Source organism: Citrus sinensis, chromosome 5 (genome assembly GCF_022201045.2).
Source record: "Citrus sinensis cultivar Valencia sweet orange chromosome 5, DVS_A1.0, whole genome shotgun sequence".
NCBI classification, from domain to species: Eukaryota; Viridiplantae; Streptophyta; class Magnoliopsida; order Sapindales; family Rutaceae; genus Citrus; species Citrus sinensis.
In genome coordinates this window covers 16,819,461-16,832,013 of record NC_068560.1, presented here as the reverse complement: position 1 = coordinate 16,832,013, position 12,553 = coordinate 16,819,461, and the positions used below count along the sequence as shown (strand labels likewise).

The window sequence follows — 12,553 nt, the reverse complement described above, 5'->3', positions numbered from 1 at the left end:
TAGTTATTATAGACACCTGATGTTATAATTCAGGAAGAGTAAAATAGAATTACAACATTTCTAATAAAAAAAGACATAAAATAATTTTATACATACTTGCTGATGGATAATATAACCTAAGTATATGGATCAATGATTAGGATATCCACTTACAGCTAAAACATTCTTCATCACAGAAGCACAGTTTATCAAAAAGGCAAGGCTGAACCCAGATAGCATTGCTATGTAAGTGTAACTTGTCAAAAGCGGTATCGATAAAACCTGTACATACATAGAAAATTATGGGACCAAAACCATGAAGAAAAGTATTTTATAAACAAATATGTTTGAAACAAACTATCAAATGGTCTAAATGCCACATGGTGTGTTCAAAATTATTGTTCTGTTTTAGTGACAAAACACTCATCCCATGACATTGAGCTATCAATTCTCATGGCTTCGTCACGCTTGAAAGGTTTGGTAGTTGTTCTGTTTTATCTTCAGTTTCATTTGTGATCACAGAAACGTTAGGACTTGCGTGCATGAAAGCACATTAAATCACAGAAATTTTGTGAGAAATGCCTGCAAGTGAAATTTTATCAGCAGTCTTGTAATTTTCTATTTTTGTTGTTGTCGTCATTTTTTTACTACTAGTACTGTTTGAAATTCTAGTATTTTAGATGTGAAATTTATTATATTAGATATTCGAGATATATATGATGCTGAATACAGGGCATGTGTTGTCTAAATTTATTTTATTTTGTTTGCTTCACTTCCAATTTTCAAAAACTTTGAAGAATGCTAAGAGAAGGAGCAAAGGGCTAAAGAGTCAAATGTAACATTGCTATTAATTTGTTAATTGCCATCATTTTAAATTTTTGCACTGTTTGTTCTGTTTACCCATTTATTTCATTTGGTTTGCTTCACATCTATATTTCCTAACTTAGGAAGGCAAGGATTTTGTACTTGAGAACAAATAGCAGTTACTCAAAATGTGGCAACCACACCAAATAATCAATTTGTTGAGAAATTTTGAAAGCTTTGCTTGATAAAATTTGAAAGTTCTGAAGAAGATTCAGGTCACTCGCGTGCAGCCTCTGGAATAAGAGCTGTGTTACTGTTTAAAAGTTTTCATGCTGTGGGGCTTCCATCTTCATTATTGTACGAATGCTTAACTTCACCACATTGACAGCGTTGAAAGTGTAACTAAAACCCTTGCTTTCACAAGCAAGCATCGGTGAATGAAAAAGAAAGTCTCTCTCGAAGGTAATTGACAGAGGAGCAATCTTCTTACTCTTTAACTAAATATCAGAAATACAAGGTTAAGGCAGCTAGGGTTGCGAAGGAGAAGGATCGTTCCCGGATTTGCCTGCTTCAAGTTGTTGGGCTTGGTGAACCAAGTTGTGTACACGAATTGCTTATGAGGGCCCACATGGTTGCAGACAAGCCTGAGCTTTTGTCTCTCCCTCATGTCTCACATTTTATGATGAATCAAATTGAACTCCCAACACGGTAGTTCATAAAATATGCTTTTCTTCTTCCAAGTAATCTTATCATTTCTCTCATTTTATTCATTCTCCACTTTTCAAGTCTTCAATCTTAAACTCAGTAAGTATATTACTCAACTGCTTTTTCACTTCAGCTCCAGACATCCGAGAAGGTGCTTATCCCCACTCTCTAGATTTATCAAAAGGCACTATATTTTCGAAACCTATGATTCGTCAGTAAAAATCGACGTTACCGACGTGACAAAATTTTCTACTATGTATCAACCAATTAGATCTAGTGTTTTGTTGGCAAACAAGAAATGCTTATTTACCTTTAATACTCCACTCAGACAAGTTGGCATGTGCTAGAAAGTCACTGATAGTCCATAACAATGCTGTGTGTGAATTGAATATTTGATTACGTGATGTATCATGTATCATTCCAACCATATCATCATCAGCACCCGAGTCATGACTAACCTGTTTCTTGGTTAGATTCCAAAGATGAAGATGGCTCACCATGCAATATCCAGTTTTAATACTTTAACCAAAAACCATTTATAATGATATGGTCTCTTGCTACTTCCCTTAAAACGAAATATTCGACACTTCTTACAAGGATAATAAATTCTTGCATCACCAACAACATTCACAAATGCAAAATCTATAACTTAGATATCTATTTGCCAAACCAACCCAACTCTTCTCCATTACCATCTCCTTTTAATGCACTACAAAAATTAGTTAGATAAATCATTTTAGTTTTTCATTTCTACTACTGACCAAGATATTTTCGTGTGTGCACAGTTTTGCAATATAATTAAAAAATCATTATACAATTTTATGGTTAATTTCATTAGAATTTATATATATGAAAGCAAGTAAAGCGACAAGAATCAGAGAAAAAGATGTGAAAATTAAAGTATATATACAACAATAATTAATGTAAAAAACAGTTTCCAATACCTTCTGTAAAGAAATATCCTCACCCACAGCTGAGAACTTCAGTTGGTTATCAATTACAGATACAAAGCATGTTACCTAGAAACAAAAAAAAAGGTCAGCCAGCTGAAACATATTTATAAACCAACATTGGAGATAGTACTCCATTTATAAACAAAATTACAAGCTCAAAACCAAGTTAACTCAGCAAAACTATAACCGATTACGTCCATCCAACTCAGCTCCTCCACTCCCATCAATATGTCCAACACTCCCTTCATATTTACAAAAGGTAAGTGGTCCCGTATATCCCTCTCAAGAATGCATAAGTTTCTTCAATCTCAAGTACTTTAAAGTTTTCTTCTACGTTTATAGAAATTTCGGCAGCATCTCCCTTTAGTTCTCCAAGCAACGACATAGATATATGAGTGTTTATGTGTTATCTAGTATGCACCCAAAGAAGATGAGAAGCAGCTTGCGAAAAACTCATTTTTACGTGGGAAAAAAACTTCAGCTACTAGCTACCACCATAGAAAACTATGCATTCCCAAACAGTTCAAGCCTAGAAAATTCAAGAATTATTAATAGGCATATGATCCTCACTATCATCCAAAGATGACACTAATAAAACATGTGTCTATTAATAATTTCTTAAACGATCTAAGCTTTCAATGCATGTATTGAAAGTTTAAAATTCAATCTGAAATTTGAATAACACATAAATATCATAAATCTCTTCAATTTGTTCCTAATACAATGTAGCATTATTACGCGCATCATTTCTTAAGCAAATCCATAAAAAATACAAACAATAAATACATTTTCTAGCACTGATGCAGATTATGTTTACTAAGCAATAAGTTTTAAGTCATTCATGTTAAAATACTTTTTCCTATTCTTTCAACATATAACTAGTACGTGCACACAATTAATAAATTAAATATAACCTGGTTGTGAATCTCGCAAAAATCTTCCTATTTGTTTTTCTTTTTTTTTTTTTTTGGGGGGGGGGGGGGGGGGGGGGGGTGTGTGAGCTGCTTGTGAATCTTGCAAATCCTCGGGAAGGCATGTTAAGTCAAGGCCAACTTACTATTAGGGTATGAAAGATATAACCTTTTTTTTCCCTTTTCAGAGTAAAAAGAACATTGACAGTGTTAAAAAAATCTAGAGGATTTCAGGCCCATATCCTAACAAATCAAGGATATTAGAAAAATTTACTGAGGATATAGTTTATGCTCAATTGTATCTTGCAGGAAGAAATTGATAAGCCTCAGTTTCAATTAGCTTCATTATAGCCAATGATTAGGTGTTTAAAAACCAATGAATATTTTTATAAGAAATCAACCGTATTGTCGGAAGAAAAACCAAATAAAAATAACAAAGCCAATGAACAGACTAATGCTCTTTATGGTCTAATAACTAAAAACCAATGAGTATTTTTATAAGAAATCAACAGTATTGTTGGAAGAAAAACCAAATAAAAATAACAAAGCCAATGAACAGATTAACGCTCTTTATGGTCTAATAACTAATCAAACTAAGTTGTGGGTAAAGGCGAATATGTTTGTTTGGTCAATAATAAGCTCAACGAATCACTAATAAGCACCTAATCACTATTCCTTATGCTATGCAATGTAATGGCCTGGGTAATGGCAGCAAGGCAGGCAAGAACTAGCTAGCCAGTTATGATAGTTGATTAAGAAACTTGATTATATGTATATTTTTGTTTGCCACATTTAAAGAGAATTTTCCAAAGATGCTAAGATACACCAAATCCCACTATTTCCATACTCATAAAAACAAAAAGCCATGGCAAAAATGAATGACTATATAAAATAAAATAGGTCATAGGACATTGAGATTAAGGCAACATGATTTGTATACCATAAAATAACTATATCTGCATAGTCAATTATATTTCTGTTAGAACTCTAAAGTTTTCATTTAAATTTTTTTCCCTGTTATGTAAACCATTTAACTGAAATGCTTAAGCCAATATTAACAATCATAGACATACAAGTATTAATAGGCTCGTTCAAGTGAAATGAGCATTATTTCTCATATCCTTTAGGTTTTTAAGTCATTTAGAAGTCATTCATTATAATTAGTACATAGACAATTATTTAAATAAATAAATCTGTTTCTGCTAGTACAGGAAATTAATTAATCAAAGCTAGTAGTTATAGCTAGGACTTGAATGAGGCACCTTTCAGAGTTCAAGAGGAGCATCTGAACAGAACCTTTATAGAAATGGCAATGACGCTTTACATCTACATGCTCTTACACAATATGGACTTTCATTTATTCAAGAACATAACACTACTCCAAGCTCTTATTCTACAAGTTAATTCAGTTTATATTATAATTTCTGAAAATAGAACGTAACATTATTAATATAGAATCAGCAATATATATAACTTATCAGACAATATAACATGCACTTGGTGAGCATACAAGATAAACAAGTTATCTAGAAAATGAAACTAAAACCCAAGCTCCGCTATTCATTGTAGAAGCTTTAAACATAAAATTAAAGTAAATCTAATAGCAAAACATTAGAATGGATGTTGGAATTAAAGCTAAATTCAATAGTAATTCAAATGAATCCATTTGAACTTTGTAGAACAAAATTAATTTGAGTGAGCAAACACACCAATGGAACAAGAACACAGGGGCTTCAACTTGTAGGAATAAAAACAATTGCTGGCGGGACAAAAATTGACAATAACGACTACAATACGAATTAAAAAGAATCAAAATCTATAATTACAAGCTAAGTAAGAGAAGAAACTCATAATCACAAGCTTAACTCAAAAGATGAAGGGAGAATACGATGAAGAAGAAGATGCCCGGTGTTTTACGCCGTTCGCCGGCAACCAGTTAGGTTTACGATGGAGTCCAGCGAATAGTTTTCTAACTGGAAATAAATTTAAAATTCTAAAATAGTAGTATACCGAACGGCTCTTTACCGTCACGTGGTTAGTAACATATGTGACAGCAGTGTGGCTGTCACATAAAGGGTAACAAAAGCAACTCGGGGTTACAAAGAAGTTAGTGATATACGTAATGGCTGCTTTTGCATTCACATTAGGGGTCACATATACCATATTTTCTTGTAGTATATGGTAAATTCTATTTGAAAATTGCTAAGTATTTTAGATTTGTATGAATTCATTTTTGTGTGCTCGTTGGATAATAATATATAATAAATCAAATTTTTGGTGTAATTTTCACAATATTGTATTATAAATATGTCTCGTTGAAAGGTTTTGAGATCGTTTTGATTTATCATAATTGATATTTCCACATTTGCAAAAGATGCCAAAGAAAATCTGATTATCTTAAGAAATGAGTGCATGAGATATGAAATCAACCATATAATAAAATCAAATTTTATTGTGTCATCCTTCTTGGTTCAAATTTATGGAAACAATAATCAAATGCATCCATGAACTAGCTAGTATATTCCGACACATGTACCATCAAATTTTTGCTATGTCATACTTATATTTTGAAATTTTAATAACAACAATTGGGCCAAGCATATGTTGGTACTTGAAGATTTATAAGCTCCATCCTTGAAAAAATAAGGCTTGACTGTCCTCAATCTAATTCTTTTTGTTTTAAGTTCTTAATTAAGCTTTCTTGCTTGTTTTCAAGAGCCAGTTTTGTAATGATCGACAAACATGATTTGCATATATTGCACTTGGCATTTATGTGTCACTTATTAATTAGATTTAAATTTTATAAATTAATTAAGCTGATTAATACTTTATGTTGATGCAGAAATCTGGTTGAGTTGGTTGTTGACTCAAAACCACATCCCCGCATCAGCAATAAATTTGTTTGGTGAAGAAGCGGCTTATTAATCTTCAAGAAAATCCTCTAACCATGAGCAGATAATTCATGAGCCGATAATCTATGAGCTGCTGATTAGTGAGCACCATGAGCAGATAATCCACGAGCTGCTGATCAGTGAGCACCGTGAGCAGATGTTCTATGAGCAGATGATCCATGAGCAGATAACCCGCGAGCATGCAAGCACAAAGAACAGTCAGGGGGCGCTAGAAGTTTTTCCGGTGAAAACCCTCCGACGCTCAAGTCACAATATTGTATCTAACCAATAAAAACTAAAAGATCCAAAAGTTACAAGTTCTAACACCACCCAAATAAAGGCATGTTAGGATTGTTTTTGGAAAGCTCAAAAGTGATTTTAAAAACTAAAAGCTAATTTTTAATGTTTTATAAATTTAAAAACTAAAAGTTCTAACACCACCCAAATAAAGGCATGTTAGGATTGTTTTTGGGAATCTCAAAAGTGATTTTAAATATTAATGGTGCGTTTACTTCTTGGAATATGAATGAGGTGGAATGGGAATGGGAATGGACTGAGAATGGGAATGGACTGGAAAGAAAATGAGGAATGGGAATGAGATTTCAATGTTTACTTGGCAAAAATAAATGGGAATGAGAATGTGCTGGAATGCAATTGATGTGTTTACTTGGCAAAATAAATGAGAATGAGAATTAATTTACCATAATACCCATAGTATTAATAATTAATAAAAATAATTAATTTATCATTATTGTTGTTATTATTACTATTATTACTATTAAAAATAATATTAACAATAATTAATAATAACTAAATAATAAAGTTAATAAAATATTATTAAATTTTATTAACTTTATTATTTTAGTTATTATTAATTATTGTTAATATTATTTTTATTAATATTATCATTATTAACATTTATTATTATTATTATTATATTTTATTAACTTTATTATTTTAGTTATTATTAATTACTGTTAATATTATTTTCATTAATATTATCATTATTAACATTTATTATTATTATTATTATTATTAAATTTTATTAACTTTATTACTTTAGTTACTATTAATTATTGCTATTTTTATTTTTATTAATATTATCATTATTAAATTTTATTATTATTATTTTAATTAATATCATTTTAATAATAATATTTATACATGTATCTAGATAATGAAAATTACATTATTATTATTATTATTATTAAATTTTATTAACTTTATTATTTTAGTTATTATTACTTATTGTTATTATTATTTTTATTAATAATAATAATAATAACAAAAATAATGATAATATTGTTAATAATGATAAATTAATTATTTTTTATTCATTTTTATTTTTATCATTATTTTTATTGTTAATAATAATAATATTAATAAAAATAATTAATAATAACTAAAATAATAAAGTTAATAAAATTTAATAATAATAATAATATTATTATTATTAATGAAATTTTAAATAATAAAATTAATTGTGATTTGAATGAGGGTAATTTGGAAAATATGAAAAAATTATAGGGATACAAAAGTAAATATATATTCCATTCTCATTCCCTCATTTTTATTCCCAACCCCTCATGGGCTTGGGATTCCCATTCCTTATTCCCAAATTGTGTGAGACCCACACATTTTATTCCCATTCCCAAATTATATTTTGCCAAGTAAACATGGGTTTCATTCTCATTCTTTCATTCACATTCCTCATTGCATGAAGTAAACACACCATAAAAGTTAATTTTTAGTGTTTTATAAATTTTTTTAGTAATTACTTTTGACAAAATCATCTTATCATACAGTAGATTTTAAAAAGTAGGGAAAGAATAGTTTTTCAAATTTTGATTTTGAGAATAACTTTTATACGTAATCCAATTCTATATATATATCCTCATTTTATAATAAAAAAATTATCTTTATTAATTAAGAAATAAATCGTTAACTTTAAAAAATTATTATAATTACCAATTATATTGAGATAACAAAATAGAGAATAAAATTTAATAATATAAAATCTTTATTTTAGTTCTCAATAATTATATGTACATAATAAAAATATGTTATATACATGTTCATAAATTTGTAAATAAATTTTATTTAGCATTATGTCCAATTCAATCATTTATATTCTTGCACCAGTTTAACAATAAGATTTATGAAACACATACGACTGCTTTTATAACTAAAAGTACTTTTAAAAATAAATTTTACTAAATGTTCAGCTGATTCTCTTCACAATTGATCAATTTCTACAGCATAACTAACTGTAATTATTTTAAAAATAGAATTACCAAACTGACCCTAAATCAAACCAATAAAAATGTTTAAAAGTAATAATAATAAACCAAAGTAAATGTACAAAAATTCATGCATAAATTGATAATCAACAAAAACAACCAAAAGTTTAACTCCAAGTTTTCTGTTCAATTGACATAACCCTTAAATTTCAAAAGGCATAATCAATTTTGTGTCTAATCCTATAAAATTAGAAAATTAATGAATTCAAGGGCAAAGCTATATTCAAATTCCTTTCACTTTTCTGTTGTTTGGTTTTCACTAATATATGGGAATTTAATTTCTATTTAAATTTAATTTTCATCAAATTGTGCATTTTGGATTCCCCACCGAAGGCTGTAAAATTCAAATTCCCCTCCTATTAGAAATCGAATCTTCCAAAATTGCTCCTCTCAAATATTTATCAATTATTTTAATTCTTATCAAATAATTCTTATTTATGATTTTATTTTTTCAATTTAAATTGTCACTAAGGAGCCTGACTTACTACCACAGAAAAGCAAAAATACAATTTATAGATTATGATAATTCCATGTATTGTATGAGAATTGCAATCTAAAAATTTTCCCTACAAAACTTTAAAGAAATTATTATTATTACCAATTATGTGGACATAACAAAATAGAGAATAAAATTTAATAATATAAAATATTTATTTTAGTTATCAATAATTATATGTACGTAATAAAAATATTTTATATACGTGTTTGTAAATGTCTAAATAAATTTTATTTAGCATTATGTCCGATTCAGTCATTTACATTCTTGCACCGATTTAACAATAAGATTTATGAAACACATACGACTGCTTTTAAAACTAAATGTACTTTTTAAAATAAAATTTACTAAATGTTCGGTTGATTCTTTTCACGATTTATCAATTTCTACAGCATAGCTAACTGTAATTAATTTTAAAGATACAGGATTACCAAACTAACCCTAAATCAAACCAATAAAAATGTTCAAAAGTAATAATAAGAAACCAAAATAAACGTACAAAAATTCATGCATAAATTGATAATCAACAAAAGCATCCAAAAGTTTTACTCCAAGTTTTTTATTCAATTGACATAACACTTAAATTTCAAAAGGCATAATCAATTTTGTGTCTAATCCTATAAAATTAGAAAATTAAAGAATATTATATACTGATAATTAAATAATATACAATTAATAATGTTTAAAAAATAATGTTAAACATATTGTCAACTAAAATAATTGGGAGAATTGGAGTTCCAAGATAAATTCTTATCGAGTCCCAAATCAACAATTGGGATTAATTTCAATCTTAAACTTCGAAACTCCGACTGCTTTTAAAATTGGTCCTAATAATATGAACAAATCCCATTCTGATCAGTATGGGATCCCAATCCCATACCTTTGGATTTCGATGGTATTTAGTTGGAGGGAGAAGAGAGGAAGGAAATGAATTCAAATTCCTTTCACTTTTCTGTTGTTTGGTTTTCACTAATAAATGGGAATTCAATTTCTATTGAAATTTAATTTTCATCAAATTGTGCATTTTGGATTCCTCACCGAAGACTGTAAAATTCAAATTCCCCTCCGATTAGAAATCGAATCTTCCAAAATTGCTCCTCTAAAATATTTATCAATTATTTTAATTCTTGTCAAATAATTCTTATTTATGATTTTATTTTTTCAATTTAAATCGTCACTAAGGAGTCTAACTTACTACCACAGAAAATCAAAAATACAATTTATAGATTATGATAATTTTACGTATTGTATGAGAATTGCAATCCAAAACTTTTGCCTACAAAACGATTTTTAATCGACAGCAAATACATGCTTTCAAATTTAGTCAGCTGAACTAATTTTTGTTTTTTTGGATTAATTTTGAAATGTTGCATCCATAACGAGCTGGTATTGAAATTAATGTTAACAACAAAAATCGATGCAAAAGGAGAAACAAGCATCATGTGCAGTACCCACTGTGATCTACTCACATTGGAATAAGCATCATGGCCATTAATATTTTGACATTCAATGTTGATTTTGATCCCACTAAATTAAGCCATCAAAAATTGCTGGGAAGGGAGTAATATCTATTTATAACTGGAAATTACTCACCGTACAATGATGATTGGAGCTGCATGTATAATTTATTATTAACAATTAACTTATGAAATGCTTTGAATGTACCTCCTAGGTCGTATATACTACACTAGTTAGGAGAAAATATGATGTTAAATTATTTGATAAATACTTATTATAATTTGAAAAATATGTTACTTTTGTCCTCCACTTTATGATTAAAAATTTAAAATATATATAAATCATTCATTCTATAATCTTGAACTTTATTAAACTTCCAAAAACAATTACTCTATATGATATACTCGGGTGATGTTATTACACTATTATACTGTACAAAATATATTTACTTTCTTATATATAATGGTTCTGACATTCTTATTTTAACAAAGTGATGATATCACTAACAAAACTAAATAACACATATTTCAATACACTAATAAATTAAAAAAATACAGTTCTTAATGCGTTAAAATATATTTTTCTTGTATATTATTGATATTTTCACTTTAACAAAGCGAGGGTCTCCTCACTATAGAAGTACTTTATAAATATTCTTTGTATTTTTGTGAAAATTATTATTTAAAAGTCATATCTTACCAAAGACTAATAGTTTTTATTTTATCACTAGCCGTACTTTTCAAGACAGAACACCTCAATACCATGACCTTAATTTTTGAACTCTGCTGTACAAAGTTGTTGGCTGGTCTATTTAGTTTAGTCTTTCAATTATTTGTCGTTTGAACTGAGATGATCCGCATAAAGCTATATATCAATAATTTCCTAGTGAAACTTCGGAAAAAAATAAAAATCCTCTCATACAGTAGCATTATTTTAATTCTTAGCTTGATTATGTTTTGAGTTAACTTACAGATTATTTAAAATAAAAAGAATATAATTTTTTTAACTAAATATTTTTAAATAATTTTGTTAATTTAATGAGTAATTATACACTTACAAAGTTATGATATAAAATTATATCCCAGAATACTGCTATGTGTTTCTTAGTAATTAACTTTTTATACTATTATTAATGAGATAATTAACTTCAACACCAATAAACAAATTTTATATTAATACATTCTCTAGCTTTATTATCAAATAATCATATGTCATAATCAAAGCAAGCTACCCAGAGCCTACCACTAAAAGATTGATTGAAGGGTTTTCCAAGTTTGAAAATGTTAGTAGCATTGGCAAATGGCAACTTCTAGGAATCTTCCTGCTACAATCAATCATTTAGCAAAATGCCCAAATGACACAAAGTACCTCGCCAACCGTGATGTCACATCATTTATTTATTTGTAAATGAAAAATAAGGTTCCGATCGGAAGAAATCAGCACCTTATAATGCATGATTACCCGTATGTCAAGTTTGGCGATTATAAGTCATCATCACAATAACTTTGGACTTAATATTTAAGTCTCTGTTTGGGACCAATGTATGGCAGTTGGACAACACATCACTCAATTATAGAGTGTGAAATATTGATATTGTTCTTATTATTTTATGTAATGTATAAACTTTTCCTTTTCCTTTTATTTTTGTTTGTTTATTTATTTTTTATACTTAATAAATATAAATTTATTTTTTTAATATTTAACAAATAGTCACGGCCAGACAATAGTGCTAGAGAATAACAAATAATGACCCACATCCTTTTATCTTACAGAAATAATTTCAAATAGTCACGGCTAGACAATATTGCCAGAAAATAACAAACGATGACCCAAATCCTTTTATCTTACAAAAATAATTTCAATTCACAACAACTATGACGTTACATTACCAAATAAACACTAAATAGTTTGATGGTTGTAGTTTATCTTTCATTCAGAGCATGAAGAGTTTGAAATATGATCTCAAAACAAAGAGTACGACATGTCGTGTTCGGTTTACAGAAGAAGTGTACGCCATGTCATCCGAAAACTAAAAGGCACGTATGACAACCAGACG

At 28.6% G+C, this 12,553-nt stretch overlaps 1 long non-coding RNA gene across 1 annotated transcript in view; it reads right to left on the bottom strand.

Moving 5' to 3' along the window:
* Nucleotides 1-1,249: 1,249 nt before the first annotated feature.
* LOC112497494 (uncharacterized) overlaps nucleotides 1,250-12,553 on the bottom strand; it is a 30,067-nt gene continuing 18,763 nt past the window's right edge. The window contains exons 4-5 of the long non-coding RNA XR_008055328.1: nucleotides 2,433-4,386; nucleotides 1,250-2,197 (exon numbers count right to left, since the gene is read on the bottom strand). This is a non-coding gene — a long non-coding RNA (uncharacterized LOC112497494). The remainder of the gene's footprint in view (nucleotides 2,198-2,432; nucleotides 4,387-12,553) is intronic.